Genomic DNA, 19,410 nt, shown 5'->3' on the forward strand with positions numbered 1-19,410 from the left:
TTGACCATGAAAGTGTGGGTTTATTCCTGGACTCCCTGTACTTTGATCTATGTGTCTGTTTTTGTGCCAGTACCATAGCTTGGATTACTACAGCTTTGTAGTACATCTTGCAGTCTGGAATTGTGATATCCCCTGCTTTGTTCTTTCTCAAGATTGCTTTTGCTGTCTGGAGTCTTATTTGGTTTCATCCACACTTTAGGGTTATTTTTTGTAGTATTGTAGAAAATGTTGTTGGTATTTTGATAGAGATTGCATTAAATCTGTAAATGGCTTTGAATAATAGGAACTTTTTAACAATATTGATTTCTTCCAATCCATGATCATGGAATATTTTCCCCTTTTTGTGGTGTGTCATCTTCAACTTCTTTCATCACTGTTTTATAGTTTTCAGAGTACAGGTCTTCCACCTCCTTGGTAAAGTTTATTCCTAGATACTTATTATTTTTGCAATTGTAAGTGGGACTGTTTTCTTAATTTCTCTTTCATTATTAGTATATAGAAATGCAACATATTTCTGCATATTAACTTAGTATCTTGCAACTTTAGTGAATTCACTTATTGGTTCTAGCAGCTTTTTGGTGGAGTGTTTAGGGTTTTCTGTATATACTGTACATCATCTTCAAATAGTGAAACTTTTACTTTTTCCTTACCAATTCAGATGTCATGTATTTGTTTTTCTTTTCTAATTACTGTGGCTAGGACTTCCAGCACTATGTTGAATAAAGGTGGTTTTGTTCCTGATCTTATAGGAAAAGCTTTCAATTTTTTTTTTTTTTTTTTTACCACTGAGTATGATGTTAGCTGTGAGTTGTTCATATATGGTCTTTAATACATTCAGGTATGTTTACTCTAAACCTACTTTGTTGAGAATTTTTATCATGAGTGGATGTTGTACTTTGTCAAATATTTTTCCTGTGTTATTAAGATGATCATATGGTTTTCATCCTTTCTCTTATTAATGTGATATATTACATTGATTGGTTCGAGAATATTGAACCACATTTGCATCCCTGGAATAAATACCACTTGATCGTGGTGAATGATTTTTTAAAACGTATTATTGGATTAAGTTTGCTAGCATTTTGTTGAGGATTTTTGTATCCGTGTTCATCAGAGATATTGGCCTATAAGCCTGTAGTTTTTTCCTTTTTTTTTTTCCTTCTTTCCTTTTTCCCGGTTTTTGCATCAGGGTAATGCTGGCCTCATAGAATGAATTTGGAATCTTTCTTTCCTATTCTATTTCCTGGAATAGTTTGAGAAGAATGGGTATTAACTCTTCTTTAGGGTTTATGAGCAAAATATAGCTAGAAGCCTGCTGCTGTTGTTTTTCAAAATGTCCTGTGAGACAGCAATGGTTTTTATACTTCTAAAGTTTGTAAAATAAAAAACAAAATATATGTAATACAGACCATATACGACTGGTCTGAAGCCTAAAATATTTATTAGATGATCTTTCACAGAAAAAAAAGTTTGCTAGAGAATGGACTCAATATATGACTTGTTGATCCATAGGCTGCACTTTGGACCAATGTGTGGAACTTACAAGAAACTCTCTATTAATGACAATTCTCCCCAAACTGAAAGGACTGATTCTTCAGGTTCTGAGTTTCTTAACACTGTAAATATTCAAGTATAAAGTGAACATTCATAAAAAATAGCACATTTCTGCTTTGAATAGGAATAAAACCAGAGAACACCAAGGGCGGGTCTAATGCTAAGATCACGTGATTCTAAATCATGGAGCTAGGATTTGATGCATAAAGGGTGACTACCAGAAGATCTAGTTGCCCAAAGATGAAACAGTTTCTCCAGAGGAAATGTCACAGCCTAAAAATAAACCATCAAGCCATGGAATATCTTAACAACTTGGACTTATTCAATTATATCATTAACATGTTAAAAATTGAAGGTGGTGCTCATATATACCTGTCACCATCAAAGACAAGGAAAGGTGTTAATTCACTTTTGTTTTTCCCTGTATGCACACATACCACCAGAACTGAAGGTAGCTTAGCTTTCAGTAAATGGAAGTTTGCTTGTACACCTGTGAATTTCATGGGTCTTGAATGTTCCACAAGGGAACCAAGCACAGCAAAAGTATTTATACACTAGGACCACTAATCAGGGTTTAATTAGCCTTATAATTAGAAGGGTAAACAGAAGTACAATTCCCAAATTGCTCATTGGTTTTTTTTTTTTACATGTCTATGGAGCACTATTTTATTTGCCTTTGCACCTCCCAGCATTTTAACACAAAATTAATCACTAAAATTTGTTAAATATTGAATGAATTGCTTGCTTGCTTTTCATAAAACTCAGCTTTATCATATTTGCTTAATTACAATGTTCAAGTGTATCAACCACAGGCACATTCTGTGAGTGCTACTAAAAGAGAGGAAAAGAATGTTTTTATTCCTGGTCATACTGTGATTGTTTTAATGCAAAATAATGGTACAGATTTGTATGGATAGCTATACAAAGTGGTTTTCCCATAACACTTATTTAGTTTTCTCTTTAGGAAAGTGGGCTTAAATATCTTTTTCTCCATTTTACAAACAAACTGACATACAGAGGAGTTAAGTGTTTTGCCCTAGGTCACTCAGTCTAGGACAAGGTTTCTCAAAGTATATCCCAGACCATTCTGATCAGTATCATTTAGGGTTTATATCAGATACCTTGTATGCATCACTAGAAATATACTTGGCTTTGCCTCTCACATTTCACCCCAGTCATCCCTGCAACAACCAGTTCGCCCACGACCCTACAGAATTCCCATGAATGTAACCTGACAATGCTTTGGTTATGCCAATGGCCTGTGCCTTCATCCCTCACTTACTGCCGTGGTTGAGGTAGAAGACTTCACAAGATCCACTTGTCACCTAGACATTTTGAATCTGGAAGTACAGGAGAGTTCATGCTCAATGGGGCAAGATTTTAACCCACGGGAATGGAAGATAGTAGGACAATTCCCTGTTCTTGTCTCTGGTCTGACCATCCTGAGACATAATGCGTCCATGAACTACTGGAAGACAGAGCTGTTAGAAACTGTTTTCACAAGAGAGCTCAATAACATACCCTTCTCCTAGTGGTCCTTCCTTCCCTTCCTTACTCCTGTTGCTCTCCTGGTACTTCTCTAGGATTGCAGTTCCCAAGTAAGTGGTAGGATATAAGCTTTTGCCTCAGGCTTTGCTTCCCGGAACCCAGGCCAGATATTCCTGAATTGGAATACCTGGGAGTAGGACATCTGATTAAGATTCCCAGATGATTTTCAAACATGCTACAATTTGAGAACCACTAGATCTAGAATGTCAACCCAGCACAAAGGCTTTAACCTCAATCATCTTTCCATCTTAACATATGCTGGATAAAAGGAAGGCAGTGCTATTATGCTTAGGCTGAGTCAAGGAGGGAGAGAAACTCCTGACTAACTGCACCACATCTACCCCATGCTTCAACTGGCTGCTGAGTGGCTCCTGACCCCGACAATACCTGCTCCCTCAGAGCGCACCAACTCATCTGCCCGTCAGGACATCTGGTCCACCCTGTCACGTCTGTACTGATTTTGGATGTCAGATAGGCTCCACTCTGTCTCCCTTGCTGGCTCACGAACAGTCAGACATACTTCCTACTTAGTCATCTTCATACTCCAGTCATCTCTCTCTCTTACTCTCTCTCTCGCTCTTGCTCTCTTTCACACACACTCTTTCCTTTTCCTTTCTTTCCTTCCTCCTTACCTCTTTCCTCCCTAAACTACTCCAACCCTGAAGGCCTTAATTGCCATCCTTTGACTCTTCATTGGGAAAATGCCATGTTAAAAATAATAAAAATAATAATAATAATAAATAAATAATGTATAGACCTTTTTGCCCCCGAAATGATTGAGACCCCGCAGTCTCTGGTGCTTTGTCATCGTTGTTTTCACCCTTAATATCACATCTTTGAGGCTGGATTTAAAGGGACACGGCCAGAAAACATCTTTGAGAATGCTATAAATAGCAAATCAGCAAGATCAGGGAACAAAAGAGAAGCACAGCCAGTGTAATTAGTCCACTTACTGAGCAAGTTGACTATTCTGAGGCTGAAGATTGTGTTCCAGCTGATGAGACTGTGGGATGAGGAAGAAAGAAAAATTGACTTCCTGTGCAGGCTGAGGGAAGGCACAGTAATACCCAAGCCCCACTGGAATCTCACAGTCCCCATCCCAGTGTATGAGAGCAGTCCACAGAAGTATGGGGAGGCAGGAATCCAAGGACTGAGTACATAAGAAACATGAGAAGGAAATCAAGAAGTCTAATGCCAGAGAGCAAAAAGAAAACACAGGACACAAGGAAAACAATGCAGGACCCAGGGTATCACATAAAGGAACTAAGAGATGTTCTTGTTCAGTGTTTCCTAAATAATAAAGACGATAATAACAAAATTAGCTGATGTTATTACTGATTATAAGCACATTTAATCTTCCCAGAAACTCCCTTAAGGAAAGTATTGTTATAATCTTCATTGTACAGGAGGGGAAACTGAGGTGTAGAAAGATTAGGTACTTTGCCCAAGGTTATACTTCTAACTGAAAACTTTCTGAAGCAATGGAATGCTTTCCCATTTTATAAACTCAGAATCCGAATAATGAAAACAGATGAAAGCAGAGTGATGGAAGAAAGGATCCCAGACCACAGAATTCCAGCATCTCTTGGAGTTTAACTGGAAAAGCATTCTCTGAGCATAAGCAGAGGACCACTGGACTGAGAACTTGGTTCTGTACATGTAGCACCTACTATACCTTCCATCTCCTAAGTCACTTACAAGGTCCTTCGGAGCAGGACTACACCTGTTTAACCTATGTAGCTCCCCTGGGGGCTCAGTGTGATATTAGTACACAGCAGAAACTCAGTAAATTTTATTGGATAAATAGATGTTTTGATGGACAGAGGAGTGAATGAATGAACATGTGAATACCTTTTAATGTGTTATAAAAAATAATACTGTGGGGAATACAAAGTACTTCGGTGCCTCATCATTTTTAATTTTCAGTACCAGCTGAGAAGGGGTATTAATATTCCAATTTCAGAGATGAAGGACCTCAGGCACCTAAAGGGAGATTTCTTTTCCAAGGAGACACAGCAAGGAAGTAGAGGGGTTAAGACGGCACTTAGGTCTTCTGACTCTTAAAAATCCTTACTAAAGGGGGCACCTGGGTGGCTCAGTGGGTTAATCCTCTGCCTTCGGCTGGGTCATGATCTCAGGGTCCTGGGATCGAGCCTCACATCAGGCTCTCTGCTCAGCAGGGAACCTGCTTCCTCCTCTCTCCCTGCCTACTTGTGATCTCTGCCTGTCAAATAAATAAAAAGCTTAATTAATTAATTAATTAATTAATTTTAAAAATCAGCAGCTAGCCTTTGCTATGCATTTGCTGAGTGCCAGCATGATTTTCAACACTTCATCTCCTTTAATCCTCTCAACAACCCTGTCAGGTAAATGCTATTACTATCTCCATTTACAAATGAGAAAACTGAGTTACAAAGAGGTAAAGTATCTCAGCCAAAGTCACAGAGCTTGTAACCCAAGAGCCAAACCCAAGGAGTTTGCTTCCATACATTACAGTAAATGAGCAAAGGGAAGGCAGTTTGATAAGGAATTTGCTGCCAGAACAGAAGCTGGGGAATAGTCAAATGGACATATCTCTATTTAAATCTCTATCTGTATTAAATACTTTGTCATCTTCATTGAATTGGGGGCATCTGAAGAATATGTTTTTGTTTTAATTCACTTTTCAGACTAAGAGTGACCAGACTGGTTAGGGAAGGCACATATACTCAAAGAGCCATGGCTTTGTATTCAGAGTTCAAATCCTGGCTCTAGCACTAATTGCCTACATGATATTTGCCCTTCATGGGACTTCTCTGTACCTATAAAATAGAGATAATAATGATAATAAAGGCCATACCTTTGTGCCTGGTTCAACAAATATTAGTTCCCATTCTCATTTTAAAAATATATTAAGGAATAAAAACATTTTGTCCTAAATTCTCAACTTATCTAGTACACTCTTCAGCCTCTGGGCATGAGGATGCTCTAATAGTTCCAGGAAGATTAATATTTGTGCTATTTTTCAAGATCTACACGGTAAGATTCCTTAGTAAGTCCAAATATGGTCATATGAAAGAAAGTCTCTTACCAGTCACCTAAGCCCCCTCTAGTGCTGATGGCTGACTGACCCTCCTATGCTGAAAGCCCATGTGTAGGTTCTGGTTACCTTCTTCCTGCAGCCCTTCATTCCTCAAGTTGAATAATTTCAACTCCATGCGTCCACCTCCACTTTCCACATCATCACTCAACACATAGTATTGGTGCAAACAGAGCCCTCAAGGCATGACTGGGGCTGAATGGAATCAGACAGTTATACCGGACCCAAATACTGGCCTAATAATTGTCCAAACACAGCCTAGAATGCTGTTCAACCTGTGGTCCATACTAGTCCCAAGAGCCTTTTCTCTTTTTATTGCTCTCATTCTTCTCATATAAGCATAAACTCCATTCTCAGTAAATAAGAAGTAATGATTTAGCTATTTCTGTGTCTTCATCTTTCATTTAGCTCTTGAAGAAGTATAAGACATCAAGGTGAATAAAATTATAATTCATGCTTGAATCCTGTCATCCAGGTGCCTATATGCTAACAGGAGAAATAGATGTAACATAAGAGGAAAGTTACAAAGGCCATAGGAGGTAGAGATCATGAAACGCTTACCTCATTGTCTAGCATATGGTAAGTACTCAAAGCATGGTAGCTATTGTATTTGCGGGGCCTGTGAAATTAAAACTACAAAAGACAATTTTGGTTTGGGGGAATGGAACTGAGAAAAGCTCTAGCAGAAAGATAACTGAGTTGAGGATAAACAGGATTTGCTCCTGTAAGGAGAAGAATGGAATTCCAGGGATCAGCACAAGGAATGCAAAAACAGTAAGGTATATAGACAAAGGGACATAGAGAATTTTAAAAGAATGGAGTCTGGAGAAAATAAGAAGAAGAAGAAAGGATAGAGGTAAAGGAAAGGAGGAGTTTGGGACATATATAGGACAAAGTACATGCCTGAACCAAGAGTTCTATAGAGACATTTTTTTTCTCCCTTAAACTAAAGAGGTAATTTTTTGGAACAACTGCATAAGTCATTCATTGATTCATTCATTTATTCAACAGTCTTGTCTAAGCATATGGTACAGTGTTGGAATATATGAAACAGGAAGAAGAGTCCCTGTGTCCCAGTCACTTGGAGTCTATAACGTGAGAAAGACATGAAACCAGCAAAAACAATATTAAGACCCTATGTTGGCTATTTATTATGTGTCAAGTATAATCATCCTAGAATAAGCATTATAGTTATCCATATTAATATGAGCAAACAAAAGCTTAGAAATGTTCAGTAACTTTCCCAAGTTTACTAGCATGTAGTGAAGTTGAGATTGAAATTCACACCTACCGGCTAATTCCTTTACTATTGGGATCATGCAGTTATGCTCCCAATATGGCATTATGTTCTTTACAGAGCATAATGGACAAAGGGGAAGAATGAAGGCAGGTGCGGCTACTTCTACCTGGAGACAGTGGACATTGTAAACAGCTTCACAGAGGAACTTAGCTGAATCTCAAAAGAGGTAGATGGGTATTCAACCTGCAGATGGGAAAAGAGACTATAAATATATTTTTTATACCTTTTTGTTTTAAGTGGTGGGTTCTTTGGTGGCAATGATGAAATGGAACATGTTTCCATTCAGCAAATTTAGCACTTTACCCAAGAAACCTAGCCCCATTAACACCTTCACCTGTTGACACATGCAACAAAAGCATGGGGTCCATTAATGAATAATCAGCCCTACTCAAAGATTGGAAGCAGCATATGCAAACACAGGAAGTGAAAAAGCCATCTTCTGGAACCATAAGAAATTGAGAGGAGGCGGAGCAGCAGATGTGCAGGAGGGCTTTGTGAGAAAATAAGGTGCAAAGCAGGGTAAGATCAAGAAGGCTTCTGTGTGCCTTCCTAGATAATCTGGGTTTTCTCTTATAAGCATAAGGCAATTCTAAATGTAGAATCTGTTATTTAGAATTTAGCTGGGGCATTTTATATACCTCTTGTGACACTGTAGTTAAACTATAAAGAGACCAGTTAGCTTGGTGAATGCTGCAATATTCCAAGTGTGGTGAAGATGTTTCCTTTGTTCCTGGGCACACAGCTAGGCTACACTTCCGGTCTCCTTTTACCTGAAGTCCAAATGACTGAGTGATAGCTAGTGAGGATGGAAACAAAGTACATTACTTCCAGGTCTGGCCCCTGAAAACCTCTCATGAGATTCTCATACTCTCTCATCCCCCTCTTCTGCTACATATAGAGGAGAAGAAGGCCCTTGGTGATGGTGGAGTCTCACAATGGAAGGTGCCTGGGTCTCTCTATACAGGAGAGGACCTCCCTGCATCCTACACTGACCTATAGCACAATTTTTTTTATATTAAACCACAATAAACTATTACAAGGTCTGTTGAAGGCGATTAGAATTGGAACAGGACAGAGAATGGATATAACAGACATGCAGAAGTAAACTAGACATGACCCGGCCACAGACCGGGTCTGAGATAGCCCCTTTCTCTTTATGGCCTTCAGAAGTTTAAAAAAAAAAACAAAAAAAGTTCAGTAGAAGAATTAATCGTCTTTTGAAGACAGAGATAGAGATATACAAGAAAGGCACGATCAAGTTTCTAGCAAAATTCAAAATTACACTTGAGCTCTACCTCTTCCTTAATTTCTACTTAACAACTTCTGAGAAAATAATTGTGTGGCAAAATCTCACTTGGAAATTAAACCCCAGGCATAATGTTAGTTCAACATGAGTGCATTAATGTTGCTTTGTACTTGAAAGCTGTAAATGTAAATCCATTCCCATCGTCACACGTTTGATTGAGGTTCCCAAGTATAATGGTTCACACTGCATCATATTTTCAGTTCCAATACTACCAGCCATGGAGTGACTCTTCAAAGAAGGATCTGTCTGTTTCATATCATGGCAGACGGGACTAATCAGCAATGCCAACATTTTACTGAATTCCCTGTTTTTGCTGATAGAGTTAATCAAGAAGTGGTGAGAACTGCATCCAGGGGAGAAAAGCCAAAATAGAGGCAGCTGTCCCAACATTCAAAGCAGCATTTCCTTTGAGAAACTCAAAGTCACTTTCTATAGCAAACAGAGATTGCTTATTAATCTTCCAACAGTATAAGGAGCACTTTGCCACCTCCAGAGATATCCCATGGAAAGAGTACTAAGATGTAGAGGGAGAAGATATGGGTTCAATTTTCAATCATATAATATTCATTCATTTCTTCACTCAAAAAATGACTTTGCCAGTGTCACTGTACCAGGTTGTGGAGACGTAAAGGTGAATAACATGGATGCATTAAATATAGGTTATTTCATCAAGCATGTTAGCTGTGTAACTTCTGGCAAGTCTCTTAACTTCTCTGGTCCTTGGATTCCCTACAAAGGCCATTAGCTATATTTTGGCTATCCAATGCACGTGCCCTCTTTTTGGTAAAATTAGCATATTTTCTTCTTATAACCAACTTCCTCTACATTATCAGTCAGGTACTCTGGTAGAATTGGTTTGGACTTCTGGCTCTGAGCTTGGACTTATGACTCAGCCTGGCCAGTTGGGCTATTAGCATTCCTTAGCTATGGTGATTAATTCAATACTGAGTGCAAGACCCAGTCCAAGGAAAGGCAGGACTTTTGTTTTTACTATAAAGAAACCCAGAAGCTCTCTTACTTCTCCCATCTGGGAAAAACTTAGAGAACATACATCCGGAGCCACCAGCAGCCATATTAATCCCATAAGAAGTTCTGTAAAAAAGCCATCCCAAAGAAGTAAGCCAGAAATGTGATAAAGACTGGTCCTGGTGATGTGTTTCGAGGTCCTGGCCTGAACAGTGCCCAAGGCCAGAGAATGCAACTTCTAGGCTGTTTAGTTATTGAGCCCTTCATTACCATTTTGGCTTAAATCAATTTGAGTCAGGCTTCTTACAGTTCTCAGTAAGAAGAGTTCTAATTGATACATTCCCCATTCATAAATTGACAGAAATGACCATGTAGACCTGCCTAATTTCCATGGGATTCTAGTAAGACAGACTTGATCCATACTAGCTGTTTGTCCTTGGGAAAGCAACTGAACCTCTCTGTGTTTTGGTTCCCTTATTTGTAAAATGGGGATAATAACAGAACCAGCTTTTAGAGTTGTTCTGAGGATTAAATGAGCTGAAGTATGTCCAGTTATTAGAAGAGTGCATAAATGCCATTTAAGTATTTACTATCATGCTAATACAACTGATAATAACATTAAATAAATTATATTTAATAACAAAAATCATTATAAGAAAGGAACTTAACAGTAATTAGAGTTTCCTTGGAAAGTAATGATTTTTTTCATCTCCTTACACTAATCAGGGCATATTGATTGTTACACTACACAACCCCAAATTATCAGTGGGTTCACACCACACAATGACACAATATAATGAGAGTTGGTGGGATGGGGGAAGCTCCGCTCCCTTCAGTTATGCAGGGATCCGGCCTCCTTCCACCTTACGGCTCAGCCAAATGTTGGGGGAAGATAGCAAGGGGTGAAGTGGAGGTTTTTATGGCCATGCCTGGAGGTTTTACATCACTTTCCTTCATATCCATTGGTCAGAATTTACAATCATGGCTATATGAGGGGAGAATGAAAAATTAAAATCTAACTGTGTACCTGGAGCCAAGGGAGACCAGAGATACTGGGGAGCCCTGATGACTCCTACACATTTGGTAAGTATTCAAAGAGTGGCTGAATGAGCATCTCTCAGGGAGAATATTGCTGGGACTCAAAATGACATTATGAGAGACAAAAAGCCCCTAAGAGATTTTCAAGTCCAACTAGCATTTTATATGAACTTGTCTGAGGTCACATAGTAGATATGGGCAGGGCTGTATCTAGAACCCACTTCTCATTATCTCTTTCTTTTGTCCACTAAATCACCTCCTCTATAAGCTGTCCTTTCCAAATCTAACATAGTATTGCCTTTTTGCTCACTGGTTTAGTTAGCTGTTTTTCTTTGGAAGATAATTCACTCTTTTTCAGATAAATTACTCTTCTTACATAGATTTATTAACCAAGTATCTTGTTTTATGCCATCTGCTTCATTTCATAAAACATGGATGTGAAGGTAAGGAGACCAGAATAGAGGTGACTTACTGTGCATACATTTACCATCATAGTGACTATGTAGATGGCACAAGTAAGATAAAAGACTGACTGTAGTGGTGAAAACATTTGGAATATCTGGAAGTGCAGTTCTATTGACTATGTTTTTTCACATATTCTTGCTTTTAGTGGTGGGTTCTTCAGTGGCAATGAATAACATGAACAACATTTCCTTTCAGCAAATCTAGCATTTCACTCAACCAAGCTCTATTCGTTCATCCACCTACTGACACATACAACCAAAACATGAGGGATACTAAAATTAACCAATAATTAGCACAACTCAAAGAACTATAAACAGTGCCATAATGTAGAGTGTTGCCAACTTCTTTTCTGATTAGTTTAGTTTAGTCCTTATTAGATGCATGACCTTCATCACTACCAATCAGTATCTACGAATGATGTATTCTATTTTATTTAATTAATTAACTCAGTTGTCTCTTCTGAAAATTCAGGTAGCAAACTAGAAATGACAATTGACAAGTGCCCTTTTAGAACACTGATTCTCTGGACATGTTGATCTTTCCAAGTTTTTGCTCATGACTTGCTGAATACTAAAGGTCCATAAACAGAGTTAATGAATAATTCAACTGTCTCCCCATCTCAATGCTCCTCACCCCATGGGGAGAAAATATTAGGAAACTCTTTCAAGGATGTCTACAATTCTACAAGTTGACAAATGTATACTTAAAAGTAGATGAAGAACGCCAAGTCTCAGGGTTTCACAGAGAGAGCTGTTCAATATTCTATGCCCACTGTTAGCTCTAGTACCAGAGGAGGTTTTCCAGAAAGAGGCAATTACCTCTTAGAAAGCAGTAAGGAGCTCCTGGCAGAGGTCCACAAGGACCCTGAGCAGATAGCTGATCTCCTGTTTTTTCAAATATCCAGTTTTTTAAAAAAAAATCTAGCATTTCTTTGGGGAGTCCAAATTTACTCTATTTTAAAACCTTGGACAAATTATGATTGAATTATTTGTTTACAAGGTAAGTACCCCTGCCCTGCAATGGAAGGAGTGACTTGATGTATAGGTAATTTACTAGAAAGGCAGCAGAATATGAGAACACAGCATCTGGATAAACATGCTGAGCTCTACTTCCACTGCTCACTTGAGCAAGCTCTTTGATCACTCCCCATGCCTTAGTTTATTTACTCAACTGTGAAATGGGAATGATAACAATCCCATTAACCTCACAGGTTGTGAGGACTAAACAAGCTAATTAAATATAAGCCTAAAATAGTGTTTGGCATAGAGTAAATGCCTTCTAAGTATTGGTTTTAAAGGGAAAAAAGACCTGGAAATTAGACTGTGCAGTGTTTAAGACCATGGCAGCCAAAGTTCTTACTTAAGCCTCGCCTTCTTACTTTTATTAGCTGTCTTTCCACGTAGCCATATATTATGATCAGTTGTGCTCTTCTAAAAATGAATCAAATGTTTTCCCCATGGTTACTGATAGTAATTTCCAGAATCTGGACACTATATGACCCTTATGATGTAAGGGTAATCTGCATTTTACAAATGGTTCTATGGCTTAGAGAGGTTAAGTATTAAGGTCACTGTAGTGGATTAAATATGGTGCAACTTCTTTGACTTCCTCCCATGAGAGCTGGGGTTTATTTCCCCTCCTCTGGAAGCTGGGCTTGTCTATGTCTGCTTTAGCCAACAGAATGCAGCGGAAGTGATGGTATACTAGTTCCATTCATAACTTCCCCTCATCTGAGAAACAAGGATTCTAATAAAATCTGCCATGCCTGATTCATAAAGTTTTGAGGATCAGATGAGGTAAAGGGTAGGTGTGTTTTGTAAAGTAGAAAGCACTATATAGGCATAAAAATTACTATCATTTGTACAAACTAATTATACTCTATGTTATTACACAACAATAAAAAATCATCAGCACTCTAGGGTTGCTTTGTCGATACGTATAATTTAGACTCTGGGGACCCTAGAGAACAACACTTAACACCTACACCTCCAAATTGTTCTCTGCCGGTAGGTTATTTCTCCACAACAGCAAAACATCTGTTCAGTTCAATTCAGCCATTTTCATTTAAAGTCACCTAAACCAATTGCTTAGTGGCATGTAGGCCAAAAGAAAAGAACATGGACAGACATGTCTTGCACCATGTGTTTCTGGGAAATCAAATCAATAAATACTTGCTGAGCACCTATGTACTGAGCATTATGCCTGGCTCTTGTTTTAAAAAAAGAAAATCAAGTCCAGAAAGTTCTTCTCTCAGGAGGTTTAAAATCATGAGGGAGGAGTATCAGAAAGGGGCAGCACTTCAGTAGATCCTTTGGTAAAACAGAGGATCTTCTATCATATCAAAAAGTATTCCACCCTGCTTGACTTAATTTGTTTAACATAATCCCCTCCAGTTCCATCCATGTGGATGCAAACAGTGGGTATTCATCCTTTCTGATGGCTGAGTAACACTCCATTGTATACGTGGACTGCATCTTCTTTATCAATTCATCTGTTGAAGGGCATCTTGGTTCTTTCGACAATTTGGAGACTGTGGCCATTGCTGCTATAAACATTGGAGTACAGGTGTCCCTTCTTTTCACTACATCTGTATCTTTGGGGTAAATACCCAGGAGTGCAATTGCTGGGTCATAGATTAGCTCTATTTTTAACATCTTAAGGAACCCCCATACTGTTTTCGCTGTACCAGCTTGCATTCCCACCACCAGTGTAGGAGGGTTCCCCTTTCTCAACATCCATGCCAAATTTGTTGTTTCCTGTTTTGTTAATTTTTGCCATTCACAGCGGCTAACCGAACATAAAAAAGAAAAGAAAGAAAAGAAAAAAAGTATTCCTTAAATTTTCTACTCTATGGTTATCAAATTCTTAAAAGTGATTTGTCTTTAATTAAGACACAATTGCGATAAAATATTTTACTTGCTTTTGATCATCATTAGGAATATCTGGGTTTTAAATTCCTGAACTCAGCTCAGGATGAGTTTGCACTAAGGCAAGTCGTAGTCAGTACCCTTATCCCACTGCTTCAAGACTTAGCTCAGGGTTCACCTAATTCAGGAAGCAAGCCCTCTTTGATTTCTCTTCCTATATACACCCAACTCTCTCCATGCACATATATAAATACATTCAGATATTCCCAAACCTTTGTCTCTTCTGCCAAGAAAGTTGCTATTTCTCTCTCACACAGTCATACTCAACTCTAGGGAGCATACAAATCACAGGGGTTGTTAAAACACAGATTGCTGCCCCCACAGCCAGAGCTTCTGATTTACTAGTTTTGAATGGGTGGGGGCTGAAAATGTGCATGTTTAACTTTTCGACTGATGCTCATTCTGTCAGTGCAAGGACCACCCTCTGAGACTATTGCTACGTCACATATCATTGACCACACTGCACCATAATTTCTTTGCATGTCTCTCTCAGTCTAAAAAGATGTATTAAGTGTCTGTTGTGTCTCCCAGGAGACTATGTTGAACTTTGCAAATGCAGGCATTTGTCTTCTTCAGTTTTATAAGCCCAGAGCCTAACCCAAAGCCTGACATATAATACTTGATGAGTGTCTGGTGAACAAATAAGTACATGAATGTTACAGCTTGAGGTCAAAGGGCATGCATACATAAGGCATTTGAGAAAGATTCAAGGGTTTAGCCAGTGGATATAAGGCATGGCCATGCATTTATACCTAAGGATTTAAAACATTGCCTGCAAAAATTACCACACCATTCTTCTGCAGAGCAAGTACCAAGTTTATTATGGGGCTCACCTTCTAACTGCTACTGTTTGGGTATATCACGTGAATGCAGAATCCAGGATGGAGGGCAAACCCGAAACCAAATCACAATAGAGAATTTTTCAAAAATTGGAAATGAAGCTTTTGCAGAAAATAAAACAGGAGGTGGGAAGTTGGTCATGAAGGAATGGAGTTAAAGGTAGGTTGAGACAAAGAACTGTCATGAGACGAAAAGAGCTGACTGGAACCTCAGAGAGTGGACCTTTAACACACACTTCATTCAATAAATGTTATCAGTGTCCCAGGATTGAAGTGCTAGCATCTAGAAATGAATCAGAGTTAAAGATTTTTTTTTCGTGAGACAAAGATTTAAATGAAGTGTGTTGGCTTATTTGGGAGGCAATACCCAGAAGCACCTAAGGGACTAAGATGTGAAGCATGGAAGGGAAGAAAGCCAATGCCACGGGTGACAGTTCACAGATGATTTCTCTGGACAATAGCAGGTCAGTCTAATTGGGGGCCTCTGGGAGATGATGAAGACTGCTGCAGCAATGACCCACCTGAACACAGTGAAGAAAGACAAGGTTTTTACCTTTCACCTCCCCTTTGCAGTTGGTTGAGGGCTATGCCTGGGGATGTTAATTCCCAGGTACTTCCAGCGTGTTGCATTTGCAGTAGGCAAAAGCACCAAGATAGCCTGCAGCAAAATGAAGAATGCCAGTGGATATGGGTGTGGGGAGTGGGCACCAACAGCGTCTACTACACTTACACTTATGAGCAAGAAGAAGGTAGATCTAAGTTATCATCTATGATGAAATTCCATCTAAGAACTAAGGTTCCTAAGTATTAACCATGAGATTCTCAGGTTCATCCTGATAATATTAACAACTAACACCAACCTGCAATATGTATGTGATATTACTAGCCTGCCAGGAGCCCAAAAATAAGAGGCACTATTATAAAGACATTTAACCATTTAACCAATGAAAAATGAGGCTAAGATTACCAAAGTGACTTGCCCAAGGTCATACAGCAAATTAGAACTAGAACACAGATTACACAGGAACCTGCCTAGTCCCTATTTAAGGCTCTCTGCTCCTGACCCAATGGTACCCATTGGGCATCCTGAATCCACAGCCCACAAACAGACTTACATCTGAGTAAGGTTTCTTCTGAATGACTCCTTCCGGCAAGCCTTGTTTTTTATTTTTTTTGTTTGTTTGTTTTTCTCTCTTTCTCACAGGCTCTGGCTTAATAATAGCACTGCAGAAACTGCCCGAGTTTAATTCATCTGCCTCTCTCAAATCACCACCCTCCCAGGCCTTTTTACTCTATAGCTTATGACCTGCTTTATTCCCACGTCCACAATAAACCCCAGTGCTCCCCTGCAAAGGCTTGTGATTTTCAAACAACATGTGTTTCTAAAACTGCAGCATGCTGCTAGTGTTTGTCTGAGGTCTTCTCCCCCAAAGCCCCTTGAGGCCCCGAGATCCTGTTTGTGCTAGTTAACTATATAAAGTGGCCCTAAAGTAGGTTTTAATTAATTCAGCTGTTTAGTTCATTGAACTAAAAAATATCAAGTTAAATAGCTCCTTTTTAGCCTAGTGCTTTTGTTTTCACTGTTTTCTACTTCATCAGCTTTTGGGGCCAAACAATATGATTTCCCCAATGTTGTCATTAAAATTCTTTAATCGAATGATGAAAGTGCCGACAAACCTGATGAACATTGGTCCTTAGAAATGGCATAAAAACAGCAAGATGATGCATAGTTGTAAGGACGTGTCCTTCCCTCCATGTTCTGGAACCCTCCTTCTGATGCTCCTTCCTCTAACGCAGAGTCTACCCAGTCTGTCCCACTCTCAGGAGGAAGCCAGACGGTTAACATCAAGATGATGTCCTTTTGTGAGGTCAATTTGTGAAACTTTCTAAAACTGACCACCTTAGTGGTGTGTGTGTGTGTGTGTGTGTGTGTGTGTGTGTTTTAACAATTTAGGGTATTATTTGTATATATCACTTCCCAGCAAGAACCCTTCATCATTGTATTAAGACTGTTATAATCTCCCATAAACAGCACACGTACTTGCAGCATATAGTTTCCCTAATTTCTAGGTCCCATCTCTCCCAGATCTTGCTGTTTTATGTGACTCATAAAGTCTGTTTTAAGCTTAAACATTTATTATCAGAGCTTTGTGTTATATTAGTAATTTAAACATGACCACAACTCTTACACTCATTCATGTATTTTTGTCTTTTTTTAATGTGATTTTGCAGTTCAAGTGGTGGCATTTACTTCCCTTCCCCTTAAACCTGGGTTGACACTGTGCCTTTAATTGGCCAATAGATTGCAACAGAAGTGATGGTGAGCCAGTTCCCAGCCCAGATTCTAAAGGCTTTGCACACTTCTGCTTTCTCTCAAGACCTTGTCTCCACAACATGAATAAGCTTGAACTGCCCTACTAGAGGATAAAGGGGCCATGTAAAGCACAGCTGAGTTAACAAGGACCTTCCAGCTGGAACACCAAACACGTGATAGAAACCAGCCAAGATTAGAAAAGCCTCAGCTGATCCATCAACTAACCCTGCAGATATATGAGGAAAGCCATCCCAGATGAGTCAAGCTCCTTACGGGACTTCTAGGTTCATGAGTTAATTAAATACTTGCTGTCATAAACCAAGTTTTGGAGTGGTTTGCTATGCAGCGCTAACCAACTAATGCAGTGATTTTTCTGCAGTACAGATGGAGGTTAGGGAGGGTAGTAGGATTGACTGAATGTTTGTGTCCTTCTGTAATTCGTATTTTGAATCCCCAACCACCATTGTGGCTGAATTGGGAAATGGGGCTCATAAGGAAGCATTCAAGGTTAAATGAGGTCATAAGGATGGGGCTTTGATCTGATAAGATTAGTGTTCTTATAAGAAGAAATATCAGAAAATTCATTCTTTCTCTCTGTACACACACTGAGCAAAGGCCATGGTGTGGACATAGGGAGAAGGTGGCCCTCTGCCAGCCAGGAAGAGAGCTCTCGTCAGACATGAAATCAGCTGAAACCTTGATGTTGAACTTCTACCTCCAAAACTGTGAGAAAATAAGTTTATTTTGTTTAAGCCACCTATTCTATGGTATTTTGTTATTGTAGCCCTAGCAGACCAATATAGGTAGAAAGTACAAAGGAATCTGCATGGTATGAAAACATATACACATGGTTGGGGGAAAAATAAGAAATCTCCCATTAACCCACTCCTACTACCACAACTTACTGCTTAAAAAACAATGTGCTCAGCACTGGGAGTACAAGTATTAGAGGTGTGAGTCCCTACCACAAAGCTACTTATGATCTAGGATGGTGACTGTGGCCAGTCAATCTGGTTTCTGGGATCATCTTGGTTTTAACACTGAAAACTCCATATTCCAGGAATCCTCTCGGTGCCAGGAAACCTGAGACGGTTGGTTGCACTAGTCCAGTAGGAGGGGCAAACATGTAAACTGATAGTTTTGGCATGGTGCTATAACTGTTTTTGACATTGGTAGTTGTAGTAGTATTACTAGTAGGAGAAATACTAGTAGTTAAGATCATGTCCAGTATATATCAAATGCTTCTTACATATTATGCATTGTTTAAAGTGTTCAATATGGAGTTCCTTACTAATAGTCACATCTGTTCTATAAAGTCATCTCAGTTCATGGAAGACAATGAAATCTCAAGGAGAGTCAGTATCTTGCTGAAGATCATGAAGAACATAATTAAGATCAAAGTCAGTCTCAGGCTAACTCCAAAACTTACTTTCTTTTTTTAAATTTATTTTTTAGGGGTGCCTGGATGGCTCAGTGGGTTAAACATCTCCCTCTGGCTCAGGTCATGGTCCCAAGGTCCTGGGATCAAGTCCCACATTGAACTCCTTGCTCAGCAGGGAGTCTGCTTCTCCCACTCCATCTGCCCTCCCCCCGGCTTGTGCTCACTCTCTCTCTTTTACATTTATTTTTTAAAGATTTTGTTTATTTATTTAAGAGAGAGAGAGAGCACAAGCAACAGAGAGGGGCAGAGGCAGCAGGAGAGGGAGAAGCAGATACCCCTCAAAGATCAGTGTGGGGCTCTATCTCAGAACCTGGAGAACATGACCTGAGCTGAAGGTAGATGCCCAACCTACTGAGCCCCCCAGGTCCCTCCAAAACTTATTTTTTTAAACATTAACTTCCCCCACTACCTACATATTCCTATCAGTGCAAAGAACAGGGCTGGGAGAGAGAATAACGGAGAAGAACTCAAATCAGATTAGGTCATTCCAAGAAGTCTTCCTGGAGGAAGGGATACCTGAAGTCAACCTCGAGAGATACCTGGGCATTTGCTATAAGTGGTGTGAAATACCCTGAGTGCCGAGAAGAGCTTGGACAAAAGTCCAGAAGCATAAAACTACATGGGATATGTGGG

Source organism: Neovison vison, chromosome 2 (assembly GCF_020171115.1).
Source record: "Neovison vison isolate M4711 chromosome 2, ASM_NN_V1, whole genome shotgun sequence".
NCBI lineage: Eukaryota > Metazoa > Chordata > Mammalia > Carnivora > Mustelidae > Neogale > Neogale vison.